Source organism: Cryptomeria japonica, chromosome 11, assembly GCF_030272615.1.
Source record: "Cryptomeria japonica chromosome 11, Sugi_1.0, whole genome shotgun sequence".
Classification (NCBI taxonomy): Eukaryota; Viridiplantae; Streptophyta; class Pinopsida; order Cupressales; family Cupressaceae; genus Cryptomeria; species Cryptomeria japonica.
Window position 1 is genome coordinate 333272527 of NC_081415.1, and position 18558 is coordinate 333291084.

Genomic DNA, 18558 nt, shown 5'->3' on the forward strand with positions numbered 1-18558 from the left:
TGCTTGTGTTGAAAACCAAGCACAAATGAATGAACCCTCTGTAGATCCTCTTGCCAATTCTTAATAATGTGGATGTCAATTTTGTTCTTGTGTTAGAAATATTTGAAGCCCTGTGCTAAGATTGATGTGGTAAGGGTGAAAGGCCTAGAGATAAAATTGCTTTTTGAAGCTTGAAAAGGGTGAAATCATGGTGTATGGTCATCGGTATGAAATCTATTTAACATTGACTTGAGATTAATTGATGAGATTTGTAGGTGTGGTAATTTAGAATTAAATGGTATATCAAGAAAGTAAATGTGAAGTGGACGTGAATACTTCGTCCTCGACTCAAAAAGAAGAATCATGATAGAACACTAAAAATGGATATCTCAAGACAAAATGTTGAGTCTCTACTTATATTTTGTCACAAATTTGTAATAATCTACCAATATCTGGAGGTCTAGGTTACTTTCATGGGTCTGAATTTTATTTTTGACTACACATTTGATTTGGTATATTGTTCGCTTTTGATCATTAATTCTCCTTATCAAATATTATTTGTCCCAGTCTAAAGATTGGTGATCTTTTGAAATACTTTTTAAGAAATACCAAATGACAAAAATATATATCTTTCAACTTATAATACCCTAAAACACTAATTTTACAATCATACAAATGATTAATTTGACATTTTATTTATTCCAAATCCATTCAAACTTATAATAGCACAGAAAGAAAGCCATAAAAGAGAAAAAGGCCACTCTTAACTTTCGACCGTTAGCATGGAAAATCTAGAGAGAGAAAACGATAATTTCCGAAGTATGAGCTCAACGCAATTACAAAGTTACGTCATTGTAAGTATTAGATTTCCATATAATTTTTAATATAATTAGTAAACTAAAAGATAAATTTTCAATAACCGATCTTAGCTCAGTTGGTAGAGCGGAGGACTGTAGTGGGAATTTAAATCCCTAAGGAATCCTTAGGTCGCTGGTTCGATTCCGGCAGATCGGATGCGTTGATTTTTTCACTTTTTTCGAAAAAAAAATTCGTTTTTCTCCCTTTTTTAATTTGTAAAGTAATAAACTCCACTGTTATCCGGATGTTTCTTCTGAAGTGGCCATGTTCTCTTTAATATCTTTCTTTCTGTGCTATTATAAATTTTAATGGGTTTGGAATAAATGAAATATTTTTAAAAGTATATGTATATTTGAAGTTTCTTATCTTTAATCAATAGAAAAAGATTGTAAAATTAGTGTTTTAGTGGGCCAAGTTAAAAGATATCTATTTTGTCATTTCGTATTTCTTGAAAAGTATTTCAAAATATCATAATTTTGAGAGTAGGACAAATAATTTCAATAAGGAGAATTAATAATAAAAAAACCAGCAATATACGGAATCAAATTCAGATCCATGAAAGTGACCTAAACCTCTATAGATTGATAGATTATTACAAATTTACGACAAAATAGTAAAAACTAAATATTTTTAATCTCCAATTGAATCTAGAACTAAATATTCATGTCCACTTCACATTACTTTCCTATATAAGATTTAATTTTAAATTACCATAGCTACAATTCTCATCAATTAATATAAGTCAATTAGAGTGCATGTCTTATTAGTACTTGCCTTAGGCTAGTACTATTGCAATCGATTGGCATTGTTTTTCGTTAACTTCTTATTATTTAGATATTTCTCCACCAATTAAAACCATGATTTTTTTGTTTTAATAGATGTTTTTAAATTTTTATAAATTAAGATGCATGATTTTTAAGTTTCTAAATTATAAAAATTATTTTTCTCTAATGTAATTGGCTTGGAAAATTTACATCTTATTAGCAGATTTTGTTCCACTATATAAATGAATTTTGTTAGGCAATTTTTTAGGTATGTTAAAATAATATTTAGCATGTTTAATTTTTCTTATCAAACTTATTTTACACATCCACCGAACAAATATTTAACAAATTATCTTTTAAAACTCTATATAAATAAATAAACACACACACACACACATATATAATAATATAGTACTAATATTTATAATAATAAATTAATAAACAACAACATAATAATAAATATATAAATTTTTTTACAATAATATTATAATATAAATATAATAATTAAAATAATAATATAGTACTAATATTTATAATAATAAATTAATAAACAACAACATAATAATAAATATATAATTTTTTTTACAATAATATTATAATATAAATATACTAATTAAAATACATAATTGATTAATAATTTTTTATAATTTAAAAATTACCATTATAATTTAAGGTTAAGTTAGGTTTAGTGTTTGATTAATGCCAATTATAGTTTTTAATTATAATTGGTATTACAATAATGGTTAAATTAGTTATAGTAATTTTATTAATCGTTGGAGATCTTTAAAATGGTAGAAATATAATTGATATATTAATAATTATGTTAGAAAAATCAATGATTCAAAAGATAAATAACCCTTTAAGTGAAAAGAGGTGCATAAGGTGAAATAAGCCTCAAGAAATTACTATTATAATTTAGGGTTAAGCTAGGGATATGGTTTAATTAAGATTAGGTATATTTTTTAAATTATAATTACTATTACAATTATGATCAAATTAGGATTCAATTAGGGTTATATTTCATTATATCAAACCTAATCCTTACCCCAAGCTTTATCCTAGAATAGTAAATTTAATCATAAATAGTAGTTTGAATTCCTTAAAAATTTCTTGATGATTTTATTTCAATTTAGTGATCTAATTTTAGATTGTCTTAGTTTAATTATAAGAATCTTATTAATATAATTATGGTAATTGGTTTATTATTTCTAAATTTGATCATGTAAACAATATAATAATAAATATATAATTATAATATATTAATAATATAATAATTAAAATACAATATTATAAAAACCCTAATGTTTACCTATATGAGTCTTAAATCTAACCATATTTCTAAATGAACTTTAAGATATTTAACCTAAACATAACCTAACACTAACTTAACCATAATCCAAACTTAATTTTTGAATTGTATTTAATATATCATGTATGTATTAGTATATGATTATCATACATAAAATTTAATACATAAAATTTTAACCTACAAAGCATATATTTCTAAATTTCAATTATAATTGACTATTGCTATTTCTAAATTACGGCAAATAATGACCACTATGTGGAACTTGTTCTTAATTGCTATCTTTTCGTGCCTCCTTGCAGCTGCCTCCATTCAAAGGTTTCTTTGTTCATTTCTTTATTATTATTTTATCCCCTTTTATTTATTATTGAAATATATCTAGCATGAAGTGGCCAAGTGTGTAGTGGATTATAAAATGGAGCAATGCTCTTGGGATGTGTTATTGAATGAAGATGTTAATGGTTATAGTTCTTATATAGGGAGGTATTGCTTATGTATCACATGGGATGTTCTTCATATCATGGTTTTTTAATTTTGTTATTTCTAAATTGGATATATTAGATAATTGTTTTTTTGGTTTTTTTACATTGAATATTGTTATGCTATTGGAATGCTATTGAAAAGAAGGGAAATAGTTGATGTGTTATTGTAACACATTGTTCAAGATTAATTTAGACTTGGTCTCTATTTGATGTTGGAGTTTTTTTCTAGAAGAGTTTCTCCACATATATCTAGTTTTATAGGCTCTATTATATGTGCTTACTAATTTTATTGTTGTTATTGTTGCTTGTGAATTTGCGATTGATTAGTTGGAAATAAAATCACTTTAATTGGTAAAATAGAATTGTTATTATATGCAATTTCTTGCATTTGTAGTGCTTCATTTGATTTTTCTAACATGTGGTATTAGAGTTTGGTTTAATTTGAGAAGGAAATTAATTTATTGAAGTGGTGTGGGTATTTTTTGTTGTAGAGGAAGGTTTTATTTTAATTATTTTACAAATTTGTGTATATGTGGTTGGAGCTATGACAACTTCTTCTTCTAAATTAGTTTAATTATTTTACAAACTTGTGTATATGTGGTTGGTTTTAGTGTTTATGTGAGTTTTGAGTTCGCTCAACATTAATAAACTCTTGCTCTCAACCGTGAGTTTATGTTCTTGAAAGGTTTAGGGGACCTAGATCTCAAGGCTCGAGGCGTCTTGTAAGACCTTGTGGTTCTGCTCAATAGCATACATCAACTATTTTTTGTACGAGGGGATTCCAATTAGTTCCTTTAAGATAACCTAATTCTTGCATTCTTCGGAGGATTCTTCTGTTATAATTCACAATTTTAAGGATGCTTTGAAATAGAGACAAACAAAATGAACTTAAATGCTAAAATGAATTCTAACATCCTAAGCTAGTATCTCAATACATGCCTTTCTGAAATAATAAGTAATGATAAAGAACAATATTACAAACAACCATAAATATTCTCTCAATTATTTATAAAACTGTGCGATTCGCCAATGAAACACTGAATTAAAAAAGTTAGGGATATAACACACCAGAAATCCACGCAGAGTTATATTTTACTCATACAAAATAGTGAAGTACAATCACATATCATCATCTATAAGTCCTTCAGACTTTATTATCACTATTACTTGCAAAGGACAGACATTACTGAAATAACTATTTCGTAAGAGAAACAAGAAAAGAGGCTTGAACTTGTCAGAGCTCTCACAAGTCTACAAATCTCAAACTAAACTCAAAATGAACATTATTATGCTTTTATAGAAAATTTCTAGCAAAAGGATAAAATATTGACAGCTGAGCATCATTCCTGCTCCTAGTTAACGTTTGACTTTTCTTTCGGCTCAGATGTCTCCAGTTGTTGCTCCCAGTATTGTTGAAGGCTTGTCAAAACTTGGGCCATTTCTTTACTTTTAAACTACTTTACAACGAACAAATTGTACTCTTTCACTCGACATTTTACCCGTAGCTATTCTGTGTTTTGATCTTCCTTAGAAACATGGTCTTCATACTACCTTGACCAACTTTGGATTTGTCCTATATGTCTCCTAAGACCTGCAAATAGAAATCTCTCCCTTTTCATTTATTGAAGTTATCCCCCATTTCCACCCACGAGAATTCTCCTTCATCTCATTCCTTTCCTTTTTGCTTTTTGTCCCCGCTATCGAGAATGTTCAATGCTCCGTTTAGCCCTCGGGCTCCATCTTTGCCTTCCCTAGCAAGATTTTCTTTTTGAAAAGATAGCCGGTCTTCTTGAAGTGGAACTTTGAGATCCTTTGGTTTTTCTTGGTGTGGGGGTGCCGTTGCTTCGAGGTGCGGGGATTCTTGCACTTCTTCATTGCCATCTCTCACCTGATTTTCATTTTCTTCCACTGCCCGCATCTCCGCATTCTCTTCCACTGTCCTTTGTTGATTTTCCTCATGGAGTGCTGGATTTTATTCTACTCTTCTTTGCTCCACAGTAGGAATCTCATCCACTCCACGTTGTATATCTTTTACCTTCACTGCGTCTTCCTTAGATTCTTTTGAGCCTTCCAAGTTTATCACTTGGTCCATCATACTTTTTCTAGTGGAAGCCTCTGCTTCATGCACTGACTTTTGCGATGATTTTCCTTGTTCCATTTTCTTCCACAATCCTTCTAAGTTTCCCTTTCGGTGTTTTTCCAACACCCGATTCAAGTCATCATACAATCTTGGATCCTCCTCAGGTCTGACCCCAACTAGTGTAACTATGTCACCGAAGGTGTTGTTGACTGATGGAGGGGATGCAAATAGCTGTGCAATGGATAGAGACACATTTATTGGAATGACCCGCAACGACTGTTCTTGGAGTGTTTCTTCCCGCACCTCGACCCTTTCTCCTTGCGTGAGGGTTTGCACTGTCTTACTGTTTTAGTCTTGCAACTCCTTCCTTTTGCTTCTGGCCAACATATTCAAGTCTGTGTCTATGGTGACTACCTCAACAACTCCTTGTTCTATCTTTTCTGCTTCCATGGTAGCCAGTTCTATGATTTTAGTCATATCTATACTCCTTTTGTGAACCAGAAAATCTGCATTTTCCTCAGTATCCTTTCTTTTCCTCTTCCTCTTTATGGCAAGATTTGTTCCTTTCTGTACCTGCTCTAATTTATATGACTATCCATTTCTTAGTCACTTCTAGGAGAGGTTGGTTCACTTGGTCCATTGAGATCATTTTTGGCTCATTTGGTGCAGGTTCTATCATTGGCCTTTTTTCCACATTATGTGCCATGTAATCTGGCCTTAGGGTTTCTTCATCATCTTTAGTGATCTCTGCGAGTACTTCAATCCCTATTTTGTCTAGCCCCAACTTCTTTATTTGTCTAGTGTTAACCTTTGGTAATACTTTCTTTTTCTTACTTCTATTTCATCTTTACAATCCATCCAGTAATCTTCTATATCTCGGATATGTTTGACTCTCCTAGCAATGTACCTTTCTATCTGGTGCAAAGGGTCATAATCCTTCCTTGTGTACTAGAAGTATTGTAGATGCCTGACCAATAGGTCTTCCTCTACCTTCTTCGCATTTTGCAGTGATTCACATCAGAATTCTCCAATCTTTATAGAGAATTTAAACCCTAGTTTTTGGTGAGAACTCAGGTAGTTGTCATGTTCTACCATTTGTTTGCAAAATTCAGTTAGCCATGCCCAAATTGAAGGGTATCTTGGCAATTTGAAGGGCCTTCCTAAAAATCCCTGTGCCCTTAAGTATGACCATGTGGGGAACTGTATATACCAGCCTCCATAACACTGGATCACTTTTCTCACTTCCTCTGGCACCCTTTCATTAGGTCTTCCCTCTTATTCGCGGGAAATCTTCATGAGAAAGTAGTCATTAACTTATTTATAATATAACACTGATTCTTTCTTTTCCAGCTGTGGGAAATATGCATGCATTGGGTTCTGGCTTGCCACTGTTCCCAGAAGTCCTACAGTGTTCAACCCTTGAATCTTTTCTTTTACTGCGCATGCATAAACTATGTATGAGGACATGTAAAAGATTCCTGATGTTTCCTCTATGGCATGGCATATGGAGTCACTAATCAATTGGGCCCAATCATAAGTTCCCTTATTTTGCTTCAAACTTTGGATGTAAGTAAACATCCATTCATGAAATAGGCCGCTGATTTCCAATCCAACTATCCTACTGAGATAGGTGATCTCGATATACACATATGGGTGCATTTCCTTCCTTAATACCAGAGTGGGTAACTTTATCAATGTTCTTCCTTGTTTCCTAATGTACCAATCTTCGCGTATAGTTTTCTCACATGCTGACCTTGACTCCTAAAAATTCATTCTCTTCTTGTGCTCTTCTTCTCTTTATCCATCCTACTAGGGTGGTAATCCCAAGAATCTTTTATACCTCCATGCGTTAGGTCTGCATATACTATGTGATTGTAAATGACCTGCTTTTTGGCCGCATCATAATTCTGGATGCATTGCTTGACTAAATCATGTGCGCTTGCAGTGACCAAAAACCTTGTAGCTTGTATTAGACCGCTTTCCCCCATACTCTTCATTTCCTCCGTGGCAATTGGTTCTCTCATCCTATTGATGAGGTTAGTGAGGTTGCACTCTCCCATTTGGGTATCCAAATAAAACCTGGTATTGGGTACTATTTGGGAAAAATTTCTACTCAAATTCCCTCTTTATCTCGGCTTTCCTGGTACCCATTACCTTGTTTTTTGTTCTCCCTACTAACATTCCCTATGCTATTTCTATGAATCTTACATTCTAAGCATTTGAACGATTAATTCTTGATTTTTTATTTTAATCTTACTCTGTTTCAATTGACAACCTTTCATATGAATTCACTGAGCTAAGTTAGGGTACTTACCTGCTTCGCTAGTAGAATCGCTAGAAGAGTCTGAGTATACTACCCATCGAGATGCTCTGGGATTTCTCATGTATCCACTCCTGTATTACCTGTAGCTTATGACATTACAAATTGTACCATTGCATAATTTATGCCACTACTGCCACTTTCTATTTAAGAATCAGTCATGTCCTATGCTTAATTCGGCGCATGGTAAGCTACTGACATGATAAAAGCACCTACTTGGAGGGAAATTCAAAAAAACCTATATCTAACAGTCACCATGGTGTTTCTGCATTCTTGGGTCAAAGTACCTCCTTTTGAGGATGATGACACGTATTTTACCTTCAAAAGTACTTATGCGATCTCTTTGTCACTTTACAACCCAACACGGTAATCTCTTTGTAATACTCTTCAACACTACAAATGGCCTTTTATGGCCTTTTATCCTTTTTCTCTGATGACGCTTCTATCCACTTCTATTACCTTCTTAGCCCGACTATACTTTTGCGGGGTGATTTTAAACATCGGTCCATAGAGACATTTTAACTTTTGTTGCTTCCACCTTTTCATCCCTCAATACTTTAAAACTTTGATATTCTCTGAGATTACTATTTTGTGGGGGATGTGGCCGTTGGGAACCTTGAAATTTATCTTCTGTCAGCCTATCCCAAGTTGCCTATTTATTCTTGCTATCATCTTTTTCCCGCAGGACGGTATTCCTCGTCTAAAATTAAAAGGCCCGTTAAGCAAAATTTCGGTGGGTCCCCATTTCGTAGCTTAAATTGGGCATGTTGTATTTTCACACAACATTTAGTTTAATTATTTTAAAGATAAAAGACCTCTTGGAAGAAAGAAACTAGTGAAAAGTTGTATCGAAAGAAGGAAAACTTGATGGAATGTTTAACAAAGATTAGAAAATTTAGGACTAGAAGGCATAAGAAGCTATTTGATTCTATCTTTTTAATTGTACCCTTTTGAATGTCTTGAAGGATGCTACCATATTTTTACTATGGAAGATGATATGTTATATTTATCAAACAAAAATTTTAACTAATAAATTATATCTCAAAAGGCATTTATATTCTCTAAAGATGAAAGAAAGTGAATTTGTTGGAGAACATTCAAATTCTTTAAATTTCATTTTGAGTTAGCTAGCTTTAGCAAATATTGAACTTATAAAGAAGGAATGTAGAAACAAGAAGACTTTTCAATGATTTCTCTCTAGAGAAATCCTTTGATGATGGTGATAATGGTGAATTGTTTATTTCTATTGATGATACTAGTGATGAATCTTGGTTGATTGATTCAAGTTGCTCCTACCATATGACTCCTTAAAGGAGTGGTTTTTGTCATACCAAATATGTGATGGAGAAAATATTTCCCTTCATGGAAATAGTGTACATTGGTTTTTTGGGAAGGAAAATATAGAGTTATGTTTTAGTGATGGGGGTGTTTAAACTCTACATGACATTTTGCATATTTTAAGGCCAACAAGAAATCTTCTTTTTATATCCAAGTTGAATGATTGTAAAATGAATGTGATATTCAATAAGTTTGGTTGCAAGATAGTGAGAGGAAATCTAGTGATATATAGAGGCTCAATGTGTGGGACATTTTTAAATGTTGACACCTTCATTTCTTTTGCAACTTTGTTAATGTAGGTATCACATCTAGCAATACATGTATATTTTGGCACCAATGTCTAGGCCACATTAGTGAAAAACTTTCATAGACCCATATTAATAAAAAGGCAGTTGACATTTTTTGTTTAATCTAATGAACATTCTAATTTATGTGAATATTTTATTTTTGAAAATCATAATAGGGTTTTATTTCATACAAGAGTCTTAAAGAAAAAAGATCATTAGAAATCATTTATTTAGATGTGTTTGGTCTAGTGGATGTGAGTTCTATAGGTAAGCTGCAATATTATATTATCCCTCGAAAATTATTTTAGATACACTTGGTTTTATTTTTTGTTCTATATCTAATATTTTCTCAAGGTTTAAGGAATTTCATTTGTATCTTGAGAAACAATTAGATAAAAAATAAATAAAGGTGTTGTGATCTAACAATGGCAATGAACATTGTTGTAGGTAATTCAATTGTTTATATAGACATGTAAGTATTGATTGTTAGAAGAGTAGATCTTATATGCCACAACAAAGTAGAGAGATGATAAATTGAACCTTAATGGAAAAAGTCAAAAGTATGTTGAGTGGTAAATAGTTTGATCGATACTTTTCAATACAAGCTATCAATCTCCATACTTGTCTCTTTTAATAAAAATCCTTATGGAATGTGGATAGATAAGAAACCTTATATTTTCATGTAAGGGATTTGGTTGAGACTTATCTTTATATGCATAGGAAGATATGCTCTAAGTTAGATCCAAAAACATAGAAATGCATCTTCATTAGTTACAAATTGAAAATGCAAAACATTTATCTTTGAAATTTACTACTTAAAAATGATTTATTATAAAGATGTGGTTTTAAAAAATATTAGATCATTTTCAAGTTTTATGTAGCCAAAGGAAAAATGAGGAAATACAATAATACATTTTGAGACTAAGGTCAAGAAGGATGAAAAAGAACACGTTGAAGAATAAAATAATGGATTGCAAGTGGAAGGAAAAAAGAGGGCTCATATGAGGGTTTCAAGAAAGATGAGAATGCAAATATTTAAATGGTGTTGGTGCGAATAAGATATTTACTTAGCTGGTTTATCTAGTAGGTCATATTCACATGTTTTTTATATTAAAAGCAACGTTAACCAGGGTGCTGACCCTTAACATAGCCTAGGGCTATTAGTAGCACATTGACAACAAAAGATAAAAATTGAAATAAAGAGTTTAACAACAAACTAGTAAATAAAGAGAAACAGGGGTACACCGTGTAAGTCTAGAGAGTCATAAAGCCATTAAAACATAAAAAAACTAAACTAATCCTAAACCTAGGACCTAGCTTACGAAGCCCAACTTGTTTGAGGACATTATCCTAGTATTTTGTGAGGAACTTGAAAAGTTCCTTGTAAGCTTGTTTATCAATATCCTCCTCTACAAGGGCCTTCTCCTGCAACAAACAGATAGTCGTTGTTGACCTGTGCATCACCCTGATGTAGAACTTGTTGATGCTAGCATGCTATTTATACTGGGTGTCACACATGTTCTTCATTTCCTTTATCTCCATCTTCAAAGGCTACAATTCTACAATCACCCCATGGATATCTAGATTACTATTCAACTCCCAAACTTCCCAAATAGGGCCTGCAATTCACCATCCCTGAACTGGTTGGTCAACTCAACATTCTCTTCCAACTTCACAATTTGTTGGTCTTCTTTAATGGATTTACGACTCCTTTTTTACTTCTTATTTTCTCTTATTTTCTTGTTGAATTTCCCTCCCCTATCTTTCTTTTCCACCACTCCCCTCTGATAGACTTATAAAGAACTAAGAGGGGGGAGGGGGGGGGGGGTAAATCAGTGACAATAAGAATAATACTACTTAACAAGTTTACTAAACACTATGGATGTAATCCAAAATGATATTAAAGTATCCACAATAAGTAAAACATCCACCATAACACAAGTGTATATACGTGGAAAACCCAAATGGGAAAAACCATGGTGAGATGGAACTCACAAGTTAACTATCTGCAGTAATAGGTAAATGACTGGTTAAGGTCTACAAAAATGCTTTGATAGGAGCGAATCATGATAAAGATCCCAAAGCTCTATTAGGAGCTATACCCTGTTAGAAGTAACCTCAGTAGAGGATTTCATAATCCAAACTAATGGATCACCATGTTAGAGGATTTGTACAATGAAGCTTGTTAGAGCTTACTCGATTTGGAGATTTGACTATTGTAGTGATTAGAAAACAATAGGTGGTGTGATCTAGAAGTAGCACAACTTTCTTGAATAGATCCTCTCCTGCTCACTCAAAACTGCATCACCAACATATTCTGCAATGCCTTCAACAACTTAACACTTCTATCTCGTATCACATCATATCATATATCAAAATAGTTTATCATAATGTTATTATATAGACATTTAGATTTCATGTCGCCTTAGAAATCATATCACAATTTCCTAAGTGCAGTGTATCTAGACAATCAAACATAACTCATCATAGATTCTTGCCAAATCTGTCAGTTAGGGATAACTCATCACGACCGGTGATAACTCGTGACACAATCAATGAAGACCAGTTGGAACACCAATACCGGTTAGGAGTTAACTACTAAACATCCAATACCGGTTGCAATACAAGTAACTTTAGAAGTAATACCATTTTTTCTAATGACAATGTGAATATATATGTGTGTATACATGTTCCATCAATGACAACACATGAAGTCATCCATTACAATCACCATCAAGCCAACAATCTCCCCCTTTGGCATTGATGGCAACACTTAGGAAATTTTACAACTTTACAACTAAGCGTGCTTACAAAAATTGTACAAACATATTTCTACTCCCCCTTAACAATACACACAAAATTTTTACAACACACATACATATTTCTACTCCCCCTTTGACAACAATGCCAAATTGAAAAGTAATATATATATATATATATAGAAAAATTTGCATTAAAAGTTTACATATACAAAAATGTAAGAGTCTTTATCAAGGAGTGTTCACTTCAATTTTCAAGAAAATATTACTGAAAGTAAGATTCATTTGAGAAAAATCATTTTCCCATGTTTCCAGTAAGGTTTTAGTGATCTCTATGGTTGTCATACACTGTGTAAAAAATTCTTCCATTGCATCAACTGTACTCATCTCTGGAGTAGCCAAAACCACTTCTGCATTCTTATATGCTCGTTGCAGGATGTCCACTTTAGGTCTAAATAAGTTCTTTAACTCCTTTAGGGATCATAGTCTCTTTGCCTGTTCAAAATCATACATATCTAAATGATTTCGCAAATCATCAACAAATTTGCCAAAAGCTAAGACTGAATCCTGTAAAGGTATGTAGGCATTACATATCTTTTGCAATTCCAGTTCTATCTCAGTTCGCTTCTTAATCAAATCAGTATAGAAAAATGAAACATTAGATGTATAGGCTAGAATTCCGCCTCCTATTTCAATAGCTTTTCTCAAAAGATATTTATTCAGGGATAAAGCAATCTTCCTTGTATCAATATCTTTCATTATATGTTCACCTCTTTTCTATCTATAATTTTTCTCAACCAAAGTCTGAGTTGCTTCCTCAAGGGACTTGAGTTGGTCAGAGGCATTAGCAACCAACTGGCCAAGCTTTCCAATAGGAGTTGACAAATTCCCTATAGCAGTTTCCGGTAGAAGACTGGACGAAACCTCCACAATAGTTTGGATAGTTTCTGCTTCCTTCCTTTGTTCCTTAAGTCTCTTCTTCTAAGCCCTAGATAACATCACAGTTGCAATCTCCACAAGTTCTGATGCACTCATATTCTCTACATCTATAGGCCCTTTGATGCCTAATGAGTCATCATCATCATCATTTTGCTGCTTGACTAATGCCTTTTCAAGTTCAACAGATTTCTTCTCCTCAATATTCTTTTTCTCATGTTCCTTTTCTTGCTTAGAAGGCTTCTCTTCAACTTTTTCTGCAAGTTTCTTCTGAGTGGCTTGTGAAACCGGTGGTACTAGTGTTTTCATTTGTTGATTGTTTATCGATGGGGGTGGAATATCCGCTTTTGGTTGAATTGCCGATACATCCACTATTTTAACCTATGAAATAGTAATAACCGGTGGCTGCTGTAGTAGCTTATCTGGTTCAATAATATTCCCAGATAGATCAATGGTGTCTTGAACATCATCAACAAAAATAATTGGTTGAGAAGTAGTGTCACCATTATGCTTATCAATATCTGGTGAAACAATTTCTTCTCCATCTAGCTCCAGTTTACCTCCAGTCTCTATTTGATCATCACTATGAGACTTTGTATGCTTTAAGCATCTGTTGAATGTTTCTTGCTATCTGATGAGTTCCTACTTCAATATATTGCACCTTTTCATTCATTAACATCAATCTCCTTGGCTTAAAGGAAATTGTCCTTTGAATTTATCAAGTAATGCTGCTAATTCATCTTTAGACAAATTAGAAAAATACTGAATGAAAGTACTATCAATTATTTCTTGATCTTGTTCAACTGCCACTTTTCACGTATTTACAAGAATAGAATACAAAGAATAAAAAATATCCTTTCTAAGATCCCGAGGTAATCGATTGTATTGACATAATTAGTTGATTACTTGTTGAACAATTTGTTCCTTCTGTTCTTTATTAAATGAATCAAAACATTCTTTAACATTATCAAACCTATTCCTCCCTAATGTTTTCACAGTTCTCTAAAAATCAGTCATAGGTTTATAAGATAAAGCACTAATAGGAATACCTTGTTGAGAGGTGTCTTCAACTGGTTTGTCTTTCTTACCAGTTACCTTTATTTTCTTTGGCTCCTCCTTAGTGTTGGTATCATCAAATTTTGCTTGGAGAATCAGTTGCTAACCTCTCTTCTTCGCTATAGTCTTCTTCTTTATATACCTCTGGCGCCGATTCCTTCTTAACTTGGACACTTCATGTCACTCTTCTTCTTGTTGATACTAGAGGTGCTTTCTCAAGCTTCTTCTTCTTTCCTTTACCACTACTGGTTTCAGCTTCTGCAGTTTGCTCCTCAAAAGTACCTAGTCTTTTCTTTTTCTTGTCCCCTAGAGATGCCAATAGATTATTAGCATAATTGATCAATAAGTCATAATTGAGTTCATAGCTCATGTCTTCCATTTCATCCTGTCTAGGTTCGATAGCTTCCATGAGACAAAAATTAGTGGTGACTGTGAAAATGACATCCTTAGCAAAGTTTTGCACCATGTCGTTAGGGAGCCTTACCCTCATACTCATTTTCTTTTGAAATTCATTGAAGTGCCTATTCATTACAACAGAGAAAGTGTTCTTAATAGCCTTAATGTTGTTCTTGATCTGGGTAGTTACTGATAGGTCTTTTGACCATTCAATGTCACCAATTCTTGGTAGGAAACTTTAAAAGTAAAAGAATAAACCAATTAATAATTGACCAAATTTGAACTTCTAACTACTGTCCTTCTTAATTGATTGTAGATTCAACATCAATTGACTTCTTATGGCCTCGCATAGGTCATAATCTATGTTCTCAACAATCATTCTATAGGTTGTATGCACTACTGCAGATGGCACACTGTTCATTCTACTGGAATAGAATATCTTGTAGCCTATAACCATGGTAGCCAATCTAACTGCTGGGTCCTTAATGTTATTAACATAAAAAGAATGCCCATCAGAGGTAGACTGAGTTAAAGTCATTACAGTCTCTTTAGAAATTCTCCTTAGCTTGGGAACTTCACCGGTTGACCAAAAACCAGTCACAACATGGATATCTTCCTTAGTTATAGTATGTGACCTTTCCAGATACATATTTTCACTATGAAATCGAGTAAGAATGATTCTTATATGTTCCTCTTCAAAATCCTCAAGAAAATAAGTTGCATTATGAAAACCCTTCTCATAAACCCTAATAAATTTGGGTTTGATCTTGCCACTCTTGTCACATAGAGATTTGAATTGAGAGTATATTGACAATGATCCTAAAACTTTGATTTTACAATCAATATAACTAGACAAATCACCTTTTACAATAATACTGTCAGGGACTTGAGACAAAGCATTATAAGACACTATTTGTTTCGATTCCATAACCTCCATTGGTTCTGATGTGATTGTAAGTCTCTCTACTTGCTTAGATGATGAAGCCATTCTGATAAACTCAATTTGAAAGGGATTTACAAAGAAATACCTTAATTTTCCCGCGCTACCTCAATTTTCGGTTGATTACTCAAATGCACACTAGTTCTACCTTCTCTGATCTTCAAATCGGCTTCAATCACGCAATTTACAACACAAATTCGTCCACAACTAGCTAGCAATTCTCTTTTCACTCTGCAAGTGCTCAAGAATTCTCTTTCAAATGTATTTAGGGTAAAAATAACATAGTAAAACTTGCTTTTATCATCTTTACCTACTGCATTAATTGCTTGACCGTTAGGGTTACAAAACCTAATACATTGCTTAACGATACTTCCAATATTAAGAGGTGTAAAACCGGTTACAGTCTTTCAAAAAAACAATAGACAAAGATATCAAAATCTCTCATAGAATAACTCAAAAATTCAAATCTTCTTACCATACATCTTTCAAGAGGTCTGAAAGTAGATTTACCACTATGCTCCCCTTAGCTCTGTTGAAAATGCTTAATTCATCAGTGCAGGATTCTCAACGTTGGGTGAAGGATTAGGTTCTTCTGCAGGCATTTCATCACTCTTCTTTTTCTAGATTCGGTTCATCTCTTCTCTGGTTTCCTCAACATTTACCTTCTCCTTACCTTTATGATCTACAAAATGATTAACGAGTTTGTTCTTTCTGGTTCTACAGAACTTCACCATGTGTCCTGGTTTGTGACAATTATAGTAGGCCATTCTAGATGATCTCCAAGGTCCTACATTGCCTCTTCCAGTTCTCCTTTTGCAATTCATAGCCACCTGACCATAATTGTTACCAATTGTGCAAATGACATTAGTTACCTTTTCCATCTCAAATGGACTAAACCGATTGACATAGGGTTTCTACCAGTTCATGTTACCTTGGTTGTCATAGGTTCTCCTCCAATTACCATTAGGTCTTGGATTCATGTGAGGTACTGGATTATTTGCTCCATATCTGCATTGAATTGATCTATGTCCATACATGTTGCATGTAAAACAATGACCTTCAAATCTCCTAGATACATAGCTAGTATTTGCATTGTAGCCTGTATTCTCATTGGGTCTATTTCTACACACATTTTCAATATGTTCAGGTTTATGATAGACAAAGCAAACAGGTTTAAAAAATCTCTTACTGGTAGGATTGTTCGCCTTAGGAGTAGTTTTGTCCTTGTGAATTTTGCTCTTTGTTCCAGAAGGCTCTCCTTTCTCAGATGTGTTAAAGCCTAGTCCAGATGTATCTCATTTCATCCTTTGAGATTGGATCTTCTCATCCAGCATAGAAGAAATTTTATTGAACTTTTCCAGCTTTCCATTAGCCTCAGTGAGTTCTCTGGTAAGATCTTCATTGTGTTTTGTAAGATTTTCCCTTAGGGATGATGACATTTCAAGATCTAGCTACAAAGCCTCTTTTTCTTCTTTTTCTGCATGCCAATGCTCATGCAAAGTTGCATTCTTTTGTTTGATCTTAGCAATCTCATGATCTCTTTCTTTGATTAGGTCTTCAGTTGCCCTCCTAGCTTCAAGCTCTTGTCTCATGTAGATAGTTAGGGCTTCTAACTCTCTTCTCAGATTTAGCTTTTCACTATTCAATTTTTCAACTTCTTCAACTAATGTATCAATGTTAGCTTCATCTGAAGAACTATTATCAGATATTTACAATAGTTGTTCAGTTAGCTCTCTCCTTTTGACTTGTGAAGCTTTAAATCTGACCCTTAGGGTTTCAAGCTCTTCCTTGGTAGCTTCAAGAACTCTAGCCATCTTAAAGTAGCTCATATCCCCCATGGTGGCTTTAGGATTTCCTTCCAAGCGATTAAGCCTTAAGGAAGTTTGTCTTTGATACCAATTGATAGACTTATAAAGTATTGAGAGGGGGGGGGGTGAATCAGTGACAACAACAACAATACTACTTTTAACACTGACCGATTGAGATACTTAACAAGTTTACTAAACACTATGCATGCAATCCAAAATGATATTAAAGCATCCACAATAAGTAAAACATTCATCATAACACAAGTGTTTATACGTGGAAAAATCAAATGGGAAAAACCACGGTGAGATGGAACTCACAGGTTAACTATTTGTAGTAATAGGTAACTGACCAGTTAAGGTCTACAAAAATGCTCTGCTAGGAGCGAATCTTGTTAAAGATCCCAAAGCTCTGTTAGGAGCTATACCCTGTTAAAGGTAGTAACCTGTTAGGAGTAACCTCAGTAGAGGATTTCACAATCCAAACTAATGGATCACTTTGTTAGAGGATTTGTACAATGAAGCTTGTTATAGCTTACCCAGTTTGGGGATTTGACTGTTGTAGTGATTAGAAAACAATAGGAGGTGTGATATAGAAGTAGCACAACTTGCTTGAATAGATCATTTTCTGCTCACTCAAAACTGCCTCACCAACATATTTTGCAATGCCTTCAACAACTTAACACTTCTATCTCGCATCACATCATATCATATATCAAAATAGTTTATCATAATGTCATTATATAGAAATTTAGATTTCATGTCGACTTAGAAATCATATCACAATTTCCTAGGTGCAATGTATCTAGACAATCAAACATAACATCACAAATTCCCGCCAAATCTTTTGGTTAGGGATAACTCATCATGACCAGTGATCTCATCACACAATCAATGAATACTGGTTGGAACATTGATATCAGTTAGGAGTTAACCACTAAACATCCAATACCGGTTGCAATACAAGTAACTTTAGGAGTAATACCAGTTTGTCTAATGACAATGTGAATATATGTGTGTGTATACATGTTCCACTAATGACAACATATGAAGTCATCCATTACAATCATCATCAAGCCAACACCCTCAAACCACCCCCTTCCTTTTCCTCATCCCCCTCATCCCCCTCATCCCCAATATCCAACCCAAGCACATTAACTAGGCCTACTTTCTATAAAATTCATCCAGGGCCACTTTATCCAACTTCTTAGAAAGGTCCACTTTCTTTTCTGTCATATCTTGAGTGTCTAGC

The 18558-nt window shown here is 33.5% G+C and overlaps 1 non-coding gene across 1 annotated transcript; it reads left to right on the forward strand.

Moving 5' to 3' along the window:
• Positions 1–898: 898 nt before the first annotated feature.
• Positions 899–993, forward strand: TRNAY-GUA (transfer RNA tyrosine (anticodon GUA)). Its single transcript has 2 exons — positions 899–935; positions 958–993. It is a non-coding gene; the product is annotated as a tRNA-Tyr (tRNA).
• The last annotated feature ends 17565 nt before the right edge of the window (positions 994–18558 follow it).